This window comes from Lepisosteus platostomus, chromosome 6, assembly GCF_059453375.1.
Source record: "Lepisosteus platostomus isolate fLepPlt1 chromosome 6, fLepPlt1.hap1, whole genome shotgun sequence".
Lineage (NCBI taxonomy): Eukaryota > Metazoa > Chordata > Actinopteri > Semionotiformes > Lepisosteidae > Lepisosteus > Lepisosteus platostomus.
The window spans coordinates 16,388,492-16,405,767 of record NC_142616.1 but is presented as its reverse complement, the minus strand read 5'-3'; the positions used below and the strand labels follow the sequence as shown (position 1 = coordinate 16,405,767).

General features: G+C 51.7%; 22 non-coding genes across 22 annotated transcripts; 17 read left to right on the top strand and 5 right to left on the bottom strand.

Annotated features, from left to right (window-relative positions):
• Positions 1–374: 374 nt before the first annotated feature.
• On the top strand, positions 375–447 carry trnaa-agc (transfer RNA alanine (anticodon AGC)). Its single transcript has one exon. It is a non-coding gene; the product is annotated as a tRNA-Ala (tRNA).
• Positions 448–1,418: 971 nt separating this feature from the next.
• Positions 1,419–1,491, top strand: trnaa-ugc (transfer RNA alanine (anticodon UGC)). Its single transcript has one exon. It is a non-coding gene; the product is annotated as a tRNA-Ala (tRNA).
• A 407-nt stretch (positions 1,492–1,898) lies between these two features.
• On the top strand, positions 1,899–1,971 carry trnam-cau (transfer RNA methionine (anticodon CAU)). Its single transcript has one exon. It is a non-coding gene; the product is annotated as a tRNA-Met (tRNA).
• Positions 1,972–2,475: 504 nt separating this feature from the next.
• Positions 2,476–2,548, top strand: trnaa-agc (transfer RNA alanine (anticodon AGC)). The gene has a single exon. It is a non-coding gene; the product is annotated as a tRNA-Ala (tRNA).
• A 735-nt stretch (positions 2,549–3,283) lies between these two features.
• On the bottom strand, positions 3,284–3,355 carry trnap-cgg (transfer RNA proline (anticodon CGG)). Its single transcript has one exon. It is a non-coding gene; the product is annotated as a tRNA-Pro (tRNA).
• Positions 3,356–4,024: 669 nt separating this feature from the next.
• trnam-cau (transfer RNA methionine (anticodon CAU)) lies at positions 4,025–4,097 on the top strand. Its single transcript has one exon. It is a non-coding gene; the product is annotated as a tRNA-Met (tRNA).
• Positions 4,098–5,409: 1,312 nt separating this feature from the next.
• trnap-cgg (transfer RNA proline (anticodon CGG)) lies at positions 5,410–5,481 on the bottom strand. The gene has a single exon. It is a non-coding gene; the product is annotated as a tRNA-Pro (tRNA).
• Positions 5,482–5,670: 189 nt separating this feature from the next.
• On the top strand, positions 5,671–5,743 carry trnaa-ugc (transfer RNA alanine (anticodon UGC)). The gene has a single exon. It is a non-coding gene; the product is annotated as a tRNA-Ala (tRNA).
• A 407-nt stretch (positions 5,744–6,150) lies between these two features.
• On the top strand, positions 6,151–6,223 carry trnam-cau (transfer RNA methionine (anticodon CAU)). Its single transcript has one exon. It is a non-coding gene; the product is annotated as a tRNA-Met (tRNA).
• A 504-nt stretch (positions 6,224–6,727) lies between these two features.
• Positions 6,728–6,800, top strand: trnaa-agc (transfer RNA alanine (anticodon AGC)). Its single transcript has one exon. It is a non-coding gene; the product is annotated as a tRNA-Ala (tRNA).
• Positions 6,801–7,796: 996 nt separating this feature from the next.
• Positions 7,797–7,869, top strand: trnaa-ugc (transfer RNA alanine (anticodon UGC)). Its single transcript has one exon. It is a non-coding gene; the product is annotated as a tRNA-Ala (tRNA).
• A 407-nt stretch (positions 7,870–8,276) lies between these two features.
• trnam-cau (transfer RNA methionine (anticodon CAU)) lies at positions 8,277–8,349 on the top strand. Its single transcript has one exon. It is a non-coding gene; the product is annotated as a tRNA-Met (tRNA).
• Positions 8,350–8,853: 504 nt separating this feature from the next.
• On the top strand, positions 8,854–8,926 carry trnaa-agc (transfer RNA alanine (anticodon AGC)). Its single transcript has one exon. It is a non-coding gene; the product is annotated as a tRNA-Ala (tRNA).
• Positions 8,927–11,293: 2,367 nt separating this feature from the next.
• Positions 11,294–11,365, bottom strand: trnap-cgg (transfer RNA proline (anticodon CGG)). Its single transcript has one exon. It is a non-coding gene; the product is annotated as a tRNA-Pro (tRNA).
• Positions 11,366–11,554: 189 nt separating this feature from the next.
• Positions 11,555–11,627, top strand: trnaa-ugc (transfer RNA alanine (anticodon UGC)). The gene has a single exon. It is a non-coding gene; the product is annotated as a tRNA-Ala (tRNA).
• A 407-nt stretch (positions 11,628–12,034) lies between these two features.
• On the top strand, positions 12,035–12,107 carry trnam-cau (transfer RNA methionine (anticodon CAU)). Its single transcript has one exon. It is a non-coding gene; the product is annotated as a tRNA-Met (tRNA).
• A 504-nt stretch (positions 12,108–12,611) lies between these two features.
• On the top strand, positions 12,612–12,684 carry trnaa-agc (transfer RNA alanine (anticodon AGC)). The gene has a single exon. It is a non-coding gene; the product is annotated as a tRNA-Ala (tRNA).
• A 2,367-nt stretch (positions 12,685–15,051) lies between these two features.
• On the bottom strand, positions 15,052–15,123 carry trnap-ugg (transfer RNA proline (anticodon UGG)). The gene has a single exon. It is a non-coding gene; the product is annotated as a tRNA-Pro (tRNA).
• Positions 15,124–15,312: 189 nt separating this feature from the next.
• trnaa-ugc (transfer RNA alanine (anticodon UGC)) lies at positions 15,313–15,385 on the top strand. The gene has a single exon. It is a non-coding gene; the product is annotated as a tRNA-Ala (tRNA).
• Positions 15,386–15,792: 407 nt separating this feature from the next.
• trnam-cau (transfer RNA methionine (anticodon CAU)) lies at positions 15,793–15,866 on the top strand. Its single transcript has one exon. It is a non-coding gene; the product is annotated as a tRNA-Met (tRNA).
• Positions 15,867–16,370: 504 nt separating this feature from the next.
• trnaa-agc (transfer RNA alanine (anticodon AGC)) lies at positions 16,371–16,443 on the top strand. Its single transcript has one exon. It is a non-coding gene; the product is annotated as a tRNA-Ala (tRNA).
• A 735-nt stretch (positions 16,444–17,178) lies between these two features.
• Positions 17,179–17,250, bottom strand: trnap-cgg (transfer RNA proline (anticodon CGG)). Its single transcript has one exon. It is a non-coding gene; the product is annotated as a tRNA-Pro (tRNA).
• Positions 17,251–17,276: the final 26 nt, after the last annotated feature.

Genomic DNA, 17,276 nt, shown 5'->3' with positions numbered 1-17,276 from the left:
ATAACACTCACATTCAGAGTTAAGTCCACAAATTTGCCCTAACTTTCGCTGGAGCTGCTGTCAGCCTGCCCCTGTTGCCGATGAAAGGCTCACACAGCGTCATGACAGTTGCAAAACAATGTTCCACACTCCGTAAGCAACAACTTCAGTGTTTCAAGTCACCCGATATGCCGAGAGTCAAAGGAGCGCAAAACCCCAAGCGTCAAAAGACAAGATGAGTTGATAGAAAGAGCATTGAATTGAGGAGCACAAAAGTTCAGCTCGTACAATAGGCAAGGAAGGTCTATTCGTGCGTCTTCATCGCACTTGAAAGGACTGCCTTGCAGACCAAGGACAGCGGGCGGTAAGACATGATGCCGAGAGGCCTGAAGCGAGGGGGATTAGCTCAAATGGTAGAGCGCTCGCTTAGCATGCGAGAGGTAGCGGGATCGATGCCCGCATCCTCCAGGTGCGACTCTGGAGCTCTGGGAGCCAGGTGCTCTCCTTTAGCCTCTGTGACTTCTGATAGGTTCTCCTCCGCTCAACGTCCTTCAGCTGTCAAGCATTGAAGGGCCACGCCTCCTTCCCCACCTCAGTCTGCACCGAGTGCATCTCCAACATTTTCTCGTCCGATTTGGCAGCTTAGCAAATGAAAAGTATATCCGAGTGAAAACGGTGGTGAGAATACTCTCACGAATCCTTGCGTTTGATCAACGATTGCTTAACATTCACATTCGAGCCATCAAGCTCGTAGTTTTCCTTCAAATATTGAAAGCTGTCAGCGAGCACATCACGCTCTGCAGGACGGTGAAGTATTTTGAGTACTTCAACAGAAAGAAGAGCAGACAGCTCCACAAATACGCAAGGCGAGCCCCGCACACGTTTCGGTGGCTGAGAGAGGGCGGTTTTTGCTTCTGCATTTCTCAAGTAATGGCGCATGACGACAAGCGATCGCGGTGCTCATTTACCACATAGCGGTGAGGAGTTTTCAGGACGTGTTCTTTTGAACGAGCAACGAGGTTGCCGCCTTGGACAGCTGACTGCACGCTGTCATTGTGCCACGTGATGAGGATTGACCAGGCTCCTTCAGTCATCAGTCACCTTCCATCGTTTGCCGTAAGCAGACGCTGCGAGGTGATGTGGATATCAGTTCCCAGGAGTGAGGAAGAGGAGGAAAAGGGCTCGTCCGGGATTTGAACCCAGGACCTCTCGCACCCGAAGCGAGAATCATACGCCTAGACCAACAAGCCACAGCGACTCTTCCGCTTTTGTGTTGTCAGCGAGCTGGAGGACGGGGGGAGGCGTCATTCGCTCGTCCCGTCAGACCTTCATCAATAAGTCAAGAAAGCCGACTGCCTTGCAGGCGAAGGGCAGTGGACGGCGCCCGGTAAGAGGGGAACAAGCGGCACAAGGCGACGCCGAGGAGGAAGGCACAGCGAGGGGGATTAGCTCACATGGTAGAGCGCTCGCTTTGCATGCGAGAGGTAGCGGGATCGATGCCCGCATCCTCCAGGTGTACGCTGAGGGCTCGGTGTGCCGAGAGGTGTCCTTTAACCCCTGATCACGCCTTGCGAGGAGAGTGTGAAGCGTTTAGCAGCCACGCCCCCTTTCCATCTTCTCTCTGGTTTAAGTGCGTCTCCGCCACTCTCTCTTGACACTTCATGGCAGCATGTCAGGGGTCCGAGTGATGTTTTTAATGGCTGAGTGAGGGGACGACGCTGAAGCAGAGAGGCCATTTCAGCCAGAGAGACTTGTGCTAGGTGAGCTGTGAAAGACAGACTCGCCACAGAAACAAAGCCCCAAAGTCTCGGGTGAGATCAAAAGGCAAATGCAACACCCAGCAGAGGGTGTCGCAAGATTAGGGAACAGGCGTCTGAAATCCCTGTGAGGCAAACTTTCCGGCCCGAGCACCGCAGCTGGCCTCGTTGGCGTAGTAGGTAGCGCGTCAGTCTCATAATCTGAAGGTCGTGAGTTCGATCCTCACACGGGGCAGGGCCACTTGCTTTCTTGCTCTTTTCAGACACTTGCAGCAACTATTCGCTCAGAACCACGTCTGCGTGCCTACCACGTGGAAAGCGTCACCTTTACACGGGAGAGGAGCAAAGCCGCACCCCTTTCCTACATAACACTCACATTCAGAGTTAAATCCCCAAATTTGCCCTAACTTTCGCTGGCGCTGCTGTCAGCCTGCCCCTGTTGCCGATGAAAGGCTCACACAGCGTCATGACAGTTGCAAAACAATGTTCCACACTCCGTAAGCAACAACTTCAGTGTTTCAAGTCACCCGATATGCCGAGAGTCAAAGGAGCGCAAAACCCCAAGCGTCAAAAGACAAGATGAGTTGATGGAAAGAGCATTGAATTGAGGAGCACAAAAGTTCAGCTCGTACAGTAGGCAAGGAAGGTCTATTCGTGCGTCTTCATCGCACTTGAAAGGACTGCCTTGCAGACCAAGGGCAGCGGGCGGTAAGACATGATGCCGAGAAGCCTGAAGCGAGGGGGATTAGCTCAAATGGTAGAGCGCTCGCTTAGCATGCGAGAGGTAGCGGGATCGATGCCCGCATCCTCCAGGTGCGAGTCTAGAGCTCTGGGAGCCAGGTGCTCTCCTTTAGCCTCTGCGACTTCTGATAGGTTCTCCTCCGCTCAACGTCCTTCAGCTGTCAAGTATTGAAGGGCCACGCCTCCTTCCCCACCTCAGTCTGCACCGAGTGCGTCTCCGCCATTTTCTCGTCCGATTTGGCAGCTTAGCAAATGAAAAGTATATCCGAGTGAAAACAATGCTGGGAATACTCTCACGAATCCTTAGAAGACGTGCGTTTGATCAACGATTGCTTAACATTCCCATTCGAGCCATCAAGCTCGTAGTTTTCCTTCAAATATTGAAAGCTGTCAGCGAGCACATCACGCTCTGCAGGACGGTGAAGTATTTTGAGTACTTCAACAGAAAGAAGAGCAGACAGCTCCGCAAATATGCGAGGCGCAGAGAGCGCAAGGCGAGCCCCGCACACGTTTCGGTGGCTGAGAGAGGGCGGTTTTTGCTTCTGCATTTCTCAAGTAATGGCGCATGACAACAAGCGATCGCGGTGCTCATTTACGACATAGCGGTGAGGAGTTTTCAGGACGTGTTCTTTTGAACGAGCAACGAGGTTGCCGCCTTGGACAGCTGACTGCACGCTGGCATTGTGCCACGTGATGAGGATTGACCAGGCTCCTTCAGTCATCAGTCACCTTCCATCGTTTGCCGTAAGCAGACGCTGCGAGGTGATGTGGATATCAGTTCCCAGGAGTGAGGAAGAGGAGGAAAAGGGCTCGTCCGGGATTTGAACCCGGGACCTCTCGCACCCGAAGCGAGAATCATACGCCTAGACCAACGAGCCACAGCGACTCTTCCGCTTTTGTGTTGTCAGCGAGCTGGAGGACGGGGGGAGGCGTCATTCGCTCGTCCCGTCAGACCTTCATCAATTAGTCAAGAAAGCCGACTGCCTTGCAGGCGAAGGGCATTGGACGGCGCCCGGTAAGAGGGGAACAAGCGGCACAAGGCGACGCCGAGGAGGAAGGCACAGCGAGGGGGATTAGCTCACATGGTAGAGCGCTTGCTTTGCATGCGAGAGGAAGCGGGATCGATGCCCGCATCCGCCAGGTGTACGCTGAGCGCTCGGTGTGCCGAGAGGTGTCCTTTAACCCCTGATCACGCCTTGCGAGGAGAGTGTGAAGCGTTTGGCAGCCACGCCCCCTTTTCATCTTCTCTCTGGTTTAAGTGCGTCTCCGCCACTCTCTCTTGACACTTCATGGCAGCATGTCAGGGGTCCGAGTGATGTTTTTAATGGCTGAGTGAGGGCACGACGCTGAAGCAGAGAGGCCATTTCAGCCAGAGAGACTTGTGCTAGGTGAGCTGTGAAAGACAGACTCGCGACAGAAACAAAGCCCCAAAGTCTCGGGTGAGATCAAAAGGCAAATGCAACACCCAGCAGAGGGTGTCGCAAGATTAGGGAACAGGCGTCTGAAATCCCCGTGAGGCAAACTTTCCGGCCCGAACACCGCAGCTGGCCTCGTTGGCGTAGTAGGTAGCGCGTCAGTCTCATAATCTGAAGGTCGTGAGTTCGATCCTCACACGGGGCAGGGCCACTTGCTTTCTTGCTCTTTTCAGACACTTGCAGCAACTATTCGCTCAGAACCACGTCTGCGTGCCTACCACGTGGAAAGCGTCACCTTTACACGGGAGAGGAGCAAAGCCGCACCCCTTTCCTACATAACACTCACATTCAGAGTTAAATCCCCAAATTTGCCCTCACTTTCGCTGGCGCTGCTGTCAGCCTGCCCCTGTTGCCGATGAAAGGCTCACACAGCGTCATGACAGTTGCAAAACAATGTTCCACACTCCGTAAGCAACAACTTCAGTGTTTCAAGTCACCCGATATGCCGAGAGTCAAAGGAGCGCAAAACCCCAAGCGTCAAAAGACAAGATGAGTTGATGGAAAGAGCATTGAATTGAGGAGCACAAAAGTTCAGCTCGTACAATAGGCAACGAAGGTCTATTCGTGCGTCTTCATCGCACTTGAAAGGACTGCCTTGCAGACCAAGGGCAGCGGGCGGTAAGACATGATGGCGAGAAGCTTGAAGTGAGGGGGATTAGCTCAAATGGTAGAGCGCTCGCTTAGCATGCGAGAAGTAGCGGGATCGATGCCCGCATCCTCCAGGTGCGAGTCTGGAGCTCTGGGAGCCAGGTGCTCTCCTTTAACCTCTGCGACTTCTGATAGGTTCTCCTCCGCTCAACGTCCTTCAGCTGTCAAGTATTGAAGGGCCACGCCTCCTTCCCCACCTCAGTCTGCACCGAGTGCGTCTCCGGCATTTTCTCGTCCGATTTGGCAGCTTAGCAAATGAAAAGTATATCCGAGTGAAAACAATGCTGAGAATACTCTCACGAATCCTTAGAAGACGTGCGTTTGATCAACGATTGCTTAACATTCCCATTCGAGCCATCAAGCTCGTAGTTTTCCTTCAAATATTGAAAGCTGTCAGCGAGCACATCACGCTCTGCAGGACGGTGAAGTATTTTGAGTACTTCAACAGAAAGAAGAGCAGACAGCTCCGCAAATATGCGAGGCGCAGAGAGCGCAAGGCGAGCCCCGCACACGTTTCGGTGGCTGAGAGAGGGCGGTTTTTGCTTCTGCATTTCTCAAGTAATGGCGCATGACAACAAGCGATCGCGGTGCTCATTTACGACATAGCGGTGAGGAGTTTTCAGGACGTGTTCTTTTGAACGAGCAACGAGGTTGCCGCCTTGGACAGCTGACTGCACGCTGGCATTGTGCCACGTGATGAGGATTGACCAGGCTCCTTCAGTCATCAGTCACCTTCCATCGTTTGCCGTAAGCAGACGCTGCGAGGTGATGTGGATATCAGTTCCCAGGAGTGAGGAAGAGGAGGAAAAGGGCTCGTCCGGGATTTGAACCCGGGACCTCTCGCACCCGAAGCGAGAATCATACGCCTAGACCAACGAGCCACAGCGACTCTTCCGCTTCTGTGTTGTCAGCGAGCTGGAGGACGGGGGGAGGCGTCATTCGCTCGTCCCGTCAGACCTTCATCAATAAGTCAAGAAAGCCGACTGCCTTGCAGGCGAAGGGCAGTGGACGGCGCCCGGTAAGAGGGGAACAAGCGGCACAAGGCGACGCCGAGGAGGAAGGGACAGCGAGGGGGATTAGCTCACATGGTAGAGCGCTCGCTTTGCATGCGAGAGGTAGCGGGATCGATGCCCGCATCCTCCAGGTGTACGCTGAGCGCTCGGTGTGCCGATAGGTGTCCTTTAACCCCTGATCACGCCTTGCGAGGAGAGTATGAAGCGTTTAGCAGCCACGCCCCCTTTTCATCTTCTCTCTGGCTTAAGTGCGTCTCCGCCACTCTCTCTTGACACTTCATGGCAGCATGTCAGAGGTCCGAGTGATGTTTTTAATGGCTGAGTGAGGGCACGATGCTGAAGCAGAGAGGCCATTTCAGCCAGAGAGACTTGTGCTAGGTGAGCTGTGAAAGACAGACTCGCGACAGAAACAAAGCCCCAAAGTCTCGGGTGAGATCAAAAGGCAAATGCAACACCCAGCAGCGGGTGTCGCAAGATTAGGGAACAGGCGTCTGAAATCCCTGTGAGGCAAACTTTCCGGCCCGAGTGCCGCAGCTGGCCTCGTTGGCGTAGTAGGTAGCGCGTCAGTCTCATAATCTGAAGGTCGTGAGTTCGATCCTCACACGGGGCAGGGCCACTCGCTTTCTTGCTCTTTTCAGACACTTGCAGCAACTATTCGCTCAGAACCACGTCTGCGTGCCTACCACGTGGAAAGCGTCACCTTTACACGGGAGAGGAGCAAAGCCGCACCCCTTTCCTACATAACCCTCACATTCAGAGTTAAGTCCACAAATTTGCCCTAACTTTCGCTGGCGCTGCTGTCAGCCTGCCCCTGTTGCCGATGAAAGGCTCACACAGCGTCATGACAGTTGCAAAACAATGTTCCACACTCCGTAAGCAACAACTTCAGTGTTTCAAGTCACCCGATATGCCGAGAGTCAAAGGAGCGCAAAACCCCAAGCGTCAAAAGACAAGATGAGTTGATGGAAAGAGCATTGAATTGAGGAGCACAAAAGTTCAGCTCGTACAATAGGCAAGGAAGGTCTATTCGTGCGTCTTCATCGCACTTGAAAGGACTGCCTTGCAGACCAAGGGCAGCGGGCGGTAAGACATGATGCCGAGAAGCCTGAAGCGAGGGGGATTAGCTCAAATGGTAGAGCGCTCGCTTAGCATGCGAGAGGTAGCGGGATCGATGCCCGCATCCTCCAGGTGCGAGTCTGGAGCTCTGGGAGCCAGGTGCTCTCCTTTAACCTCTGCGACTTCTGATAGGTTCTCCTCCGCTCAACGTCCTTCAGCTGTCAAGCATTGAAGGGCCACGCCTCCTTCCCCACCTCAGTCTGCACCGAGTGCGTCTCCGGCATTTTCTCGTCCGATTTGGCAGCTTAGCAAATGAAAAGTATATCCGAGTGAAAACGGTGGTGAGAATACTCTCACGAATCCTTAGAAGACGTGCGTTTGATCAACGATTGCTTAACATTCACATTCGAGCCATCAAGCTCGTAGTTTTCCTTCAAATATTGAAAGCTGTCAGCGAGCACATCACGCTCTGCAGGACGGTGAAGTATTTGGAGTTCTTCAACAGAAAGAAGAGCAGACAGCCCCACAAATATGCGAGGCGCAGAGAGCGCAAGGCGAGCCCCGCACACGTTTCGGTGGCTGAGAGAGGGCGGTTTTTGCTTCTGCATTTCTCAAGTAATGGCGCATGACGACAAGCGATCGCGGTGCTCATTTACCACATAGCGGTGAGGAGTTTTCAGGACGTGTTCTTTTGAACGAGCAACGAGGTTGCCGCCTTGGACAGCTGACTGCACGCTGTCATTGTGCCACGTGATGAGGATTGACCAGGCTCCTTCAGTCATCAGTCACCTTCCATCGTTTGCCGTGAGCAGACGCTGCGAGGTGATGTGGATATCAGGTCCCAGGAGTGTGGAAGAAGAGGAAAAGGGTTCATCCGGGATTTGAACCCGGGACCTCTCGCACCCAAAGCGAGAATCATACGCCTAGACCAACGAGCCACAGCAACTCTTCTGCTTCTGTGTTGTCAGCGAGTTGGAGGACGGGGGGAGGCGTCATTCGCTCGTCCCGTCAGACCTTCATCAATAAGTCAAGAAAGCCGACTGCCTTGCAGGCGAAGGGCAGTGGACGGCGCCCGGTAAGAGGGGAACAAGCGGCACAAGGCGACGCCGAGGAGGAAGGCACAGTGAGGGGGATTAGCTCACATGGTAGAGCGCTCGCTTTGCATGCGAGAGGTAGCGGGATCGATGCCCGCATCCTCCAGGTGTACGCTGAGCGCTCGGTGTGCCGAAAGGTGTCCTTTAACCCCTGATCACGCCTTGCGAGGAGAGTGTGGAGCGTTTAGCAGCCACGCCCCCTTTTCATCTTCTCTCTGGCTTAAGTGCGTCTCCGTCACTCTCTCTTGACACTTCATGGCAGCATGTCAGAGGTCCGAGTGATGTTTTTAATGGCTGAGTGAGGGCACGATGCTGAAGCAGAGAGGCCATTTCAGCCAGAGAGACTTGTGCTAGGTGAGCTGTGAAAGACAGACTCGCGACAGAAACAAAGCCCCAAAGTCTCGGGTGAGATCAAAAGGCAAATGCAACACCCAGCAGCGGGTGTCGCAAGATTAGGGAACAGGCGTCTGAAATCCCTGTGAGGCAAACTTTCCGGCCCGAGTGCCGCAGCTGGCCTCGTTGGCGTAGTCGGTAGCGCGTCAGTCTCATAATCTGAAGGTCGTGAGTTCGATCCTCACACGGGGCAGGGCCACTCGCTTTCTTGCTCTTTTCAGACACTTGCAGCAACTATTCGCTCAGAACCACGTCTGCGTGCCTACCACGTGGAAAGCGTCACCTTTACACGGGAGAGGAGCAAAGCCGCACCCCTTTCCTACATAACCCTCACATTCAGAGTTAAGTCCACAAATTTGCCCTAACTTTCGCTGGCGCTGCTGTCAGCCTGCCCCTGTTGCCGATGAAAGGCTCACACAGCGTCATGACAGTTGCAAAACAATGTTCCACACTCCGTAAGCAACAACTTCAGTGTTTCAAGTCACCCGATATGCCGAGAGTCAAAGGAGCGCAAAACCCCAAGCGTCAAAAGACAAGATGAGTTGATGGAAAGAGCATTGAATTGAGGAGCACAAAAGTTCAGCTCGTACAATAGGCAAGGAAGGTCTATTCGTGCGTCTTCATCGCACTTGAAAGGACTGCCTTGCAGACCAAGGGCAGCGGGCGGTAAGACATGATGCCGAGAAGCCTGAAGCGAGGGGGATTAGCTCAAATGGTAGAGCGCTCGCTTAGCATGCGAGAGGTAGCGGGATCGATGCCCGCATCCTCCAGGTGTGAGTCTGGAGCTCTGGGAGCCAGGTGCTCTCCTTTAGCCTCTGCGACTTCTGATAGGTTCTCCTCCGCTCAACGTCCTTCAGCTGTCAAGCATTGAAGGGCCACGCCTCCTTCCCCACCTCAGTCTGCACCGAGTGCGTCTCCGGCATTTTCTCGTCCGATTTGGCAGCTTAGCAAATGAAAAGTACAGTGCCTTGCGAAAGTATTCGGCCCCCTTGAACTTTTCAACCTTTTGCCACATTTCAGGCTTCAAACATAAAGATATAAATTTTTTATTTTATGTGAAGAATCACCAACAAGTGGGACACAATTGTGAAGTGGAACGAAATCTATTGGATTTTTGAAACTTTTTTAACTAATAAAAAAATGAAAAGTGGGGCGTGCAAAATTATTCGGCCCCCTTGCGTTAATACTTTGTAGAGCCACCTTTTGCTGCGATTACAGCTGCAAGTCGCTTGGGGTATGTCTCTATCAGTTTTGCACATCGAGAGACTGAAATTCTTGCCCATTCTTCCTTGCAAAACAGCTTGAGCTCAGTGAGGTTGGATGGAGAGCGCTTGTGAAGAGCAGTTTTCAGCTCTTTCCACAGATTCTCGATTGGATTCAGGTCTGGACTTTGACTTGGCCATTCAAACACCTGGATACGTTTATTTGTGAACCATTCCTTTGTAGATTTTGCTGTATGTTTGGGATCATTGTCTTGTTGGAAGATAAATCTCCGTCCCAGTTTCAGGTCTTTTGCAGACTCCAACAGGTTTTCATCCAGAATGGTCCTGTATTTGGCTGCATCCATCTTCCCCTCAATTTTAACCATCTTCCCTGTCCCTGCTGAAGAAAAGCAGGCCCAAACCATGATGCTGCCACCACCATGTTTGACAGTGGGGATGGTGTGTTGAGGGTGATGAGCTGTGTTGCTTTTACGCCAAACATATCGTTTTGCATTGTGGCCAAAAAGTTCGATTTTGGTTTCATCTGACCAGAGCACCTTCTTCCACATGTTTGGGGTGTCTCCCAGGTGGCTTGTGGCAAACTTTAGACGAGACTTTTTATGGATATCTTTGAGAAATGGCTTTCTTCTTGCCACTCTTCCATAAAGGCCAGATTTGTGCAGTGTAAGACTGATTGTTGTCCTATGGACAGACTCTCCCACCTCAGCTGTAGTTCTCTGCAGTTCATCCAGAGTGATCATGGGCCTCTTGGCTGCATCTCTGATCAGTCTTCTCCTTGTCTGAGCTGAAAGTTTAGAGGGACGGCCAGGTCTTGGTAGATTTGCAGTGGTCTGATACTCCTTCCATTTCAAGATGATCGCTTGCACAGTGCTCCTTGGGATGTTTGAAGCTTGGGAAATCTTTTTGTATCCAAATCCGGCTTTAAACTTCTCCACAACAGTATTACGGACCTGCCTGGTGTGTTCCTTGGTCTTCATGATGCTCTCTGCGCTTTCAACAGAACCTTGAGACTATCACAGAGCAGGTGCATTTATACAGAGACTTGATTACACACAGGTGGATTCTATTTATCACCATCAGTCATTTAGGAAAACATTGGATCATTCAGAGATCCTCGCTGAACTTCTGGAGTGAGTTTGCTGCACTGAAAGTAAAGGGGCCGAATAATTTTGCACGCCCCACTTTTCATTTTTTTATTAGTTAAAAAAGTTTCAAAAATCCAATAGATTTCGTTCCACTTCACAATTGTGTCCCACTTGTTGGTGATTCTTCACATAAAATAAAAAAATTATATCTTTATGTTTGAAGCCTGAAATGTGGCAAAAGGTTGAAAAGTTCAAGGGGGCCGAATACTTTCGCAAGGCACTGTATATCCGAGTGAAAACGGTGGTGAGAATACTCTCACGAATCCTTAGAAGACGTGCGTTTGATCAACGATTGCTTAACATTCACATTCGAGCCATCAAGCTCGTAGTTTTCCTTCAAATATTGAAAGCTGTCAGCGAGCACATCACGCTCTGCAGGACGGTGAAGTATTTTGAGTACTTCAACAGAAAGAAGAGCAGACAGCTCCGCAAATATGCGAGGCGCAGAGAGCGCAAGGCGAGCCCCGCACACGTTTCGGTGGCTGAGAGAGGGCGGTTTTTGCTTCTGCATTTCTCAAGTAGTGGCGCATGACGACAAGCGATCGCGGTGCTCATTTACCACATAGCGGTGAGGAGTTTTCAGGACGTGTTCTTTTGAACGAGCAACGAGGTTGCCGCCTTGGACAGCTGACTGCACGCTGGCATTGTGCCACGTGATGAGGATTGACCAGGCTCCTTCAGTCATCAGTCACCTTCCATCGTTTGCCGTAAGCAGACGCTGCGAGGTGATGTGGATATCAGTTCCCAGGAGTGAGGAAGAGGAGGAAAAGGGCTCGTCCGGGATTTGAACCCGGGACCTCTCGCACCCGAAGCGAGAATCATACGCCTAGACCAACGAGCCACAGCGACTCTTCCGCTTCTGTGTTGTCAGCGAGCTGGAGGACGGGGGGAGGCGTCATTCGCTCGTCCCGTCAGACCTTCATCAATAAGTCAAGAAAGCCGACTGCCTTGCAGGCGAAGGGCAGTGGACGGCGCCCGGTAAGAGGGGAACAAGCGGCACAAGGCGACGCCGAGGAGGAAGGGACAGCGAGGGGGATTAGCTCACATGGTAGAGCGCTCGCTTTGCATGCGAGAGGTAGCGGGATCGATGCCCGCATCCTCCAGGTGTACGCTGAGCGCTCGGTGTGCCGAAAGGTGTCCTTTAACCCCTGATCACGCCTTGCGAGGAGAGTATGAAGCGTTTAGCAGCCACGCCCCCTTTTCATCTTCTCTCTGGCTTAAGTGCGTCTCCGCCACTCTCTCTTGACACTTCATGGCAGCATGTCAGAGGTCCGAGTGATGTTTTTAATGGCTGAGTGAGGGCACGATGCTGAAGCAGAGAGGCCATTTCAGCCAGAGAGACTTGTGCTAGGTGAGCTGTGAAAGACAGACTCGCGACAGAAACAAAGCCCCAAAGTCTCGGGTGAGATCAAAAGGCAAATGCAACACCCAGCAGCGGGTGTCGCAAGATTAGGGAACAGGCGTCTGAAATCCCTGTGAGGCAAACTTTCCGGCCCGAGTGCCGCAGCTGGCCTCGTTGGCGTAGTAGGTAGCGCGTCAGTCTCATAATCTGAAGGTCGTGAGTTCGATCCTCACACGGGGCAGGGCCACTCGCTTTCTTGCTCTTTTCAGACACTTGCAGCAACTATTCGCTCAGAACCACGTCTGCGTGCCTACCACGTGGAAAGCGTCACCTTTACACGGGAGAGGAGCAAAGCCGCACCCCTTTCCTACATAACCCTCACATTCAGAGTTAAGTCCACAAATTTGCCCTAACTTTCGCTGGCGCTGCTGTCAGCCTGCCCCTGTTGCCGATGAAAGGCTCACACAGCGTCATGACAGTTGCAAAACAATGTTCCACACTCCGTAAGCAACAACTTCAGTGTTTCAAGTCACCCGATATGCCGAGAGTCAAAGGAGCGCAAAACCCCAAGCGTCAAAAGACAAGATGAGTTGATGGAAAGAGCATTGAATTGAGGAGCACAAAAGTTCAGCTCGTACAATAGGCAAGGAAGGTCTATTCGTGCGTCTTCATCGCACTTGAAAGGACTGCCTTGCAGACCAAGGGCAGCGGGCGGTAAGACATGATGCCGAGAAGCCTGAAGCGAGGGGGATTAGCTCAAATGGTAGAGCGCTCGCTTAGCATGCGAGAGGTAGCGGGATCGATGCCCGCATCCTCCAGGTGCGAGTCTGGAGCTCTGGGAGCCAGGTGCTCTCCTTTAGCCTCTGCGACTTCTGATAGGTTCTCCTCCGCTCAACGTCCTTCAGCTGTCAAGCATTGAAGGGCCACGCCTCCTTCCCCACCTCAGTCTGCACCGAGTGCGTCTCCGGCATTTTCTCGTCCGATTTGGCAGCTTAGCAAATGAAAAGTACAGTGCCTTGCGAAAGTATTCGGCCCCCTTGAACTTTTCAACCTTTTGCCACATTTCAGGCTTCAAACATAAAGATATAAATTTTTTATTTTATGTGAAGAATCACCAACAAGTGGGACACAATTGTGAAGTGGAACGAAATCTATTGGATTTTTGAAACTTTTTTAACTAATAAAAAAATGAAAAGTGGGGCGTGCAAAATTATTCGGCCCCCTTGCGTTAATACTTTGTAGAGCCACCTTTTGCTGCGATTACAGCTGCAAGTCGCTTGGGGTATGTCTCTATCAGTTTTGCACATCGAGAGACTGAAATTCTTGCCCATTCTTCCTTGCAAAACAGCTTGAGCTCAGTGAGGTTGGATGGAGAGCGCTTGTGAAGAGCAGTTTTCAGCTCTTTCCACAGATTCTCGATTGGATTCAGGTCTGGACTTTGACTTGGCCATTCAAACACCTGGATACGTTTATTTGTGAACCATTCCTTTGTAGATTTTGCTGTATGTTTGGGATCATTGTCTTGTTGGAAGATAAATCTCCGTCCCAGTTTCAGGTCTTTTGCAGACTCCAACAGGTTTTCATCCAGAATGGTCCTGTATTTGGCTGCATCCATCTTCCCCTCAATTTTAACCATCTTCCCTGTCCCTGCTGAAGAAAAGCAGGCCCAAACCATGATGCTGCCACCACCATGTTTGACAGTGGGGATGGTGTGTTGAGGGTGATGAGCTGTGTTGCTTTTACGCCAAACATATCGTTTTGCATTGTGGCCAAAAAGTTCGATTTTGGTTTCATCTGACCAGAGCACCTTCTTCCACATGTTTGGGGTGTCTCCCAGGTGGCTTGTGGCAAACTTTAGACGAGACTTTTTATGGATATCTTTGAGAAATGGCTTTCTTCTTGCCACTCTTCCATAAAGGCCAGATTTGTGAAGTGTAAGACTGATTGTTGTCCTATGGACAGACTCTCCCACCTCAGCTGTAGTTCTCTGCAGTTCATCCAGAGTGATCATGGGCCTCTTGGCTGCATCTCTGATCAGTCTTCTCCTTGTCTGAGCTGAAAGTTTAGAGGGACGGCCAGGTCTTGGTAGATTTGCAGTGGTCTGATACTCCTTCCATTTCAAGATGATCGCTTGCACAGTGCTCCTTGGGATGTTTGAAGCTTGGGAAATCTTTTTGTATCCAAATCCGGCTTTAAACTTCTCCACAACAGTATTACGGACCTGCCTGGTGTGTTCCTTGGTCTTCATGATGCTCTCTGCGCTTTCAACAGAACCTTGAGACTATCACAGAGCAGGTGCATTTATACAGAGACTTGATTACACACAGGTGGATTCTATTTATCACCATCAGTCATTTAGGAAAACATTGGATCATTCAGAGATCCTCGCTGAACTTCTGGAGTGAGTTTGCTGCACTGAAAGTAAAGGGGCCGAATAATTTTGCACGCCCCACTTTTCATTTTTTTATTAGTTAAAAAAGTTTCAAAAATCCAATAGATTTCGTTCCACTTCACAATTGTGTCCCACTTGTTGGTGATTCTTCACATAAAATAAAAAAATTATATCTTTATGTTTGAAGCCTGAAATGTGGCAAAAGGTTGAAAAGTTCAAGGGGGCCGAATACTTTCGCAAGGCACTGTATATCCGAGTGAAAACGGTGGTGAGAATACTCTCACGAATCCTTAGAAGACGTGCGTTTGATCAACGATTGCTTAACATTCACATTCGAGCCATCAAGCTCGTAGTTTTCCTTCAAATATTGAAAGCTGTCAGCGAGCACATCACGCTCTGCAGGACGGTGAAGTATTTTGAGTACTTCAACAGAAAGAAGAGCAGACAGCTCCGCAAATATGCGAGGCGCAGAGAGCGCAAGGCGAGCCCCGCACACGTTTCGGTGGCTGAGAGAGGGCGGTTTTTGCTTCTGCATTTCTCAAGTAGTGGCGCATGACGACAAGCGATCGCGGTGCTCATTTACCACATAGCGGTGAGGAGTTTTCAGGACGTGTTCTTTTGAACGAGCAACGAGGTTGCCGCCTTGGACAGCTGACTGCACGCTGGCATTGTGCCACGTGATGAGGATTGACCAGGCTCCTTCAGTCATCAGTCACCTTCCATCGTTTGCCGTGAGCAGACGCTGCGAGGTGATGTGGATATCAGGTCCCAGGAGTGTGGAAGAAGAGGAAAAGGGCTCGTCCGGGATTTGAACCCGGGACCTCTCGCACCCAAAGCGAGAATCATACGCCTAGACCAACGAGCCACAGCGACTCTTCCGCTTCTGTGTTGTCAGCGAGCTGGAGGACGGGGGGAGGCGTCATTCGCTCGTCCCGTCAGACCTTCATCAATAAGTCAAGAAAGCCGACTGCCTTGCAGGCGAAGGGCAGTGGACGGCGCCCGGTAAGAGGGGAACAAGCGGCACAAGGCGACGCCGAGGAGGAAGGGACAGCGAGGGGGATTAGCTCACATGGTAGAGCGCTCGCTTTGCATGCGAGAGGTAGCGGGATCGATGCCCGCATCCTCCAGGTGTACGCTGAGCGCTCGGTGTGCCGAAAGGTGTCCTTTAACCCCTGATCACGCCTTGCGAGGAGAGTGTGGAGCGTTTAGCAGCCACGCCCCCTTTTCATCTTCTCTCTGGCTTAAGTGCGTCTCCGCCACTCTCTCTTGACACTTCATGGCAGCATGTCAGAGGTCCGAGTGATGTTTTTAATGGCTGAGTGAGGGCACGATGCTGAAGCAGAGAGGCCATTTCAGCCAGAGAGACTTGTGCTAGGTGAGCTGTGAAAGACAGACTCGCGACAGAAACAAAGCCCCAAAGTCTCGGGTGAGATCAAAAGGCAAATGCAACACCCAGCAGCGGGTCTCGCAAGATTAGGGAACAGGCGTCTGAAATCCCTGTGAGGCAAACTTTCCGGCCCGAGTGCCGCAGCTGGCCTCGTTGGCGTAGTAGGTAGCGCGTCAGTCTCATAATCTGAATGGCCTTGAGTTCGATCCTCACACGGGGCAGGGCCACTCGCTTTCTTGCTCTTTTCAGACACTTACAGCAACTATTCGCTCAGAACCACGTCTACGTGCCTACCACGTGGAAAGCGTCACCTTTACACGGGAGAGGAGCAAAGCCGCACCCCTTTCCTACATAACCCTCACATTCAGAGTTAAGTCCACAAATTTGCCCTAACTTTCGCTGGCGCTGCTGTCAGCCTGCCCCTGTTGCCGATGAAAGGCTCACACAGCGTCATGACAGTTGCAAAACAATGTTCCACACTCCGTAAGCAACAACTTCAGTGTTTCAAGTCACCCGATATGCCGAGAGTCAAAGGAGCGCAAAACCCCAAGCGTCAAAAGACAAGATGAGTTGATGGAAAGAGCATTGAATTGAGGAGCACAAAAGTTCAGCTCGTACAATAGGCAAGGAAGGTCTATTCGTGCGTCTTCATCGCACTTGAAAGGACTGCCTTGCAGACCAAGGGCAGCGGGCGGTAAGACATGATGCCGAGAAGCCTGAAGCGAGGGGGATTAGCTCAAATGGTAGAGCGCTCGCTTAGCATGCGAGAGGTAGCGGGATCGATGCCCGCATCCTCCAGGTGCGAGTCCGGAGCTCTGGGAGCCAGGTGCTTTCCTTTAGCCTCTGCGACTTCTGATAGGTTCTCCTCCGCTCAACGTCCTTCAGCTGTCAAGTATTGAAGGGCCACGCCTCCTTCCCCACCTCAGTCTGCACCGAGTGCGTCTCCGGCATTTTCTCGTCCGATTTGGCAGCTTAGCAAATGAAAAGTATATCCGAGTGAAAACAATGCTGAGAATACTCTCACGAATCCTTAGAAGACGTGCGTTTGATCAACGATTGCTTAACATTCCCATTCGAGCCATCAAGCTCGTAGTTTTCCTTCAAATATTGAAAGCTGTCAGCGAGCACATCACGCTCTGCAGGACGGTGAAGTATTTTGAGTACTTCAACAGAAAGAAGAGCAGACAGCTCCGCAAATATGCGAGGCGCAGAGAGCGCAAGGCGAGCCCCGCACACGTTTCGGTGGCTGAGAGAGGGCGGTTTTTGCTTCTGCATTTCTCAAGTAATGGCGCATGACAACAAGCGATCGCGGTGCTCATTTACCACATAGCGGTGAGGAGTTTTCAGGACGTGTTCTTTTGAACGAGCAACGAGGTTGCCGCCTTGGACAGCTGACTGCACGCTGGCATTGTGCCACGTGATGAGGATTGACCAGGCTCCTTCAGTCATCAGTCACCTTCCATCGTTTGCCGTAAGCAGACGCTGCGAGGTGATGTGGATATCAGTTCCCAGGAGTGAGGAAGAGGAGGAAAAGGGCTCGTCCGGGATTTGAACCCGGGACCTCTCGCACCCGAAGCGAGAATCATACGCCTAGACCAACGAGCCACAGCGACTCTTCCGCTTTTGTGTTG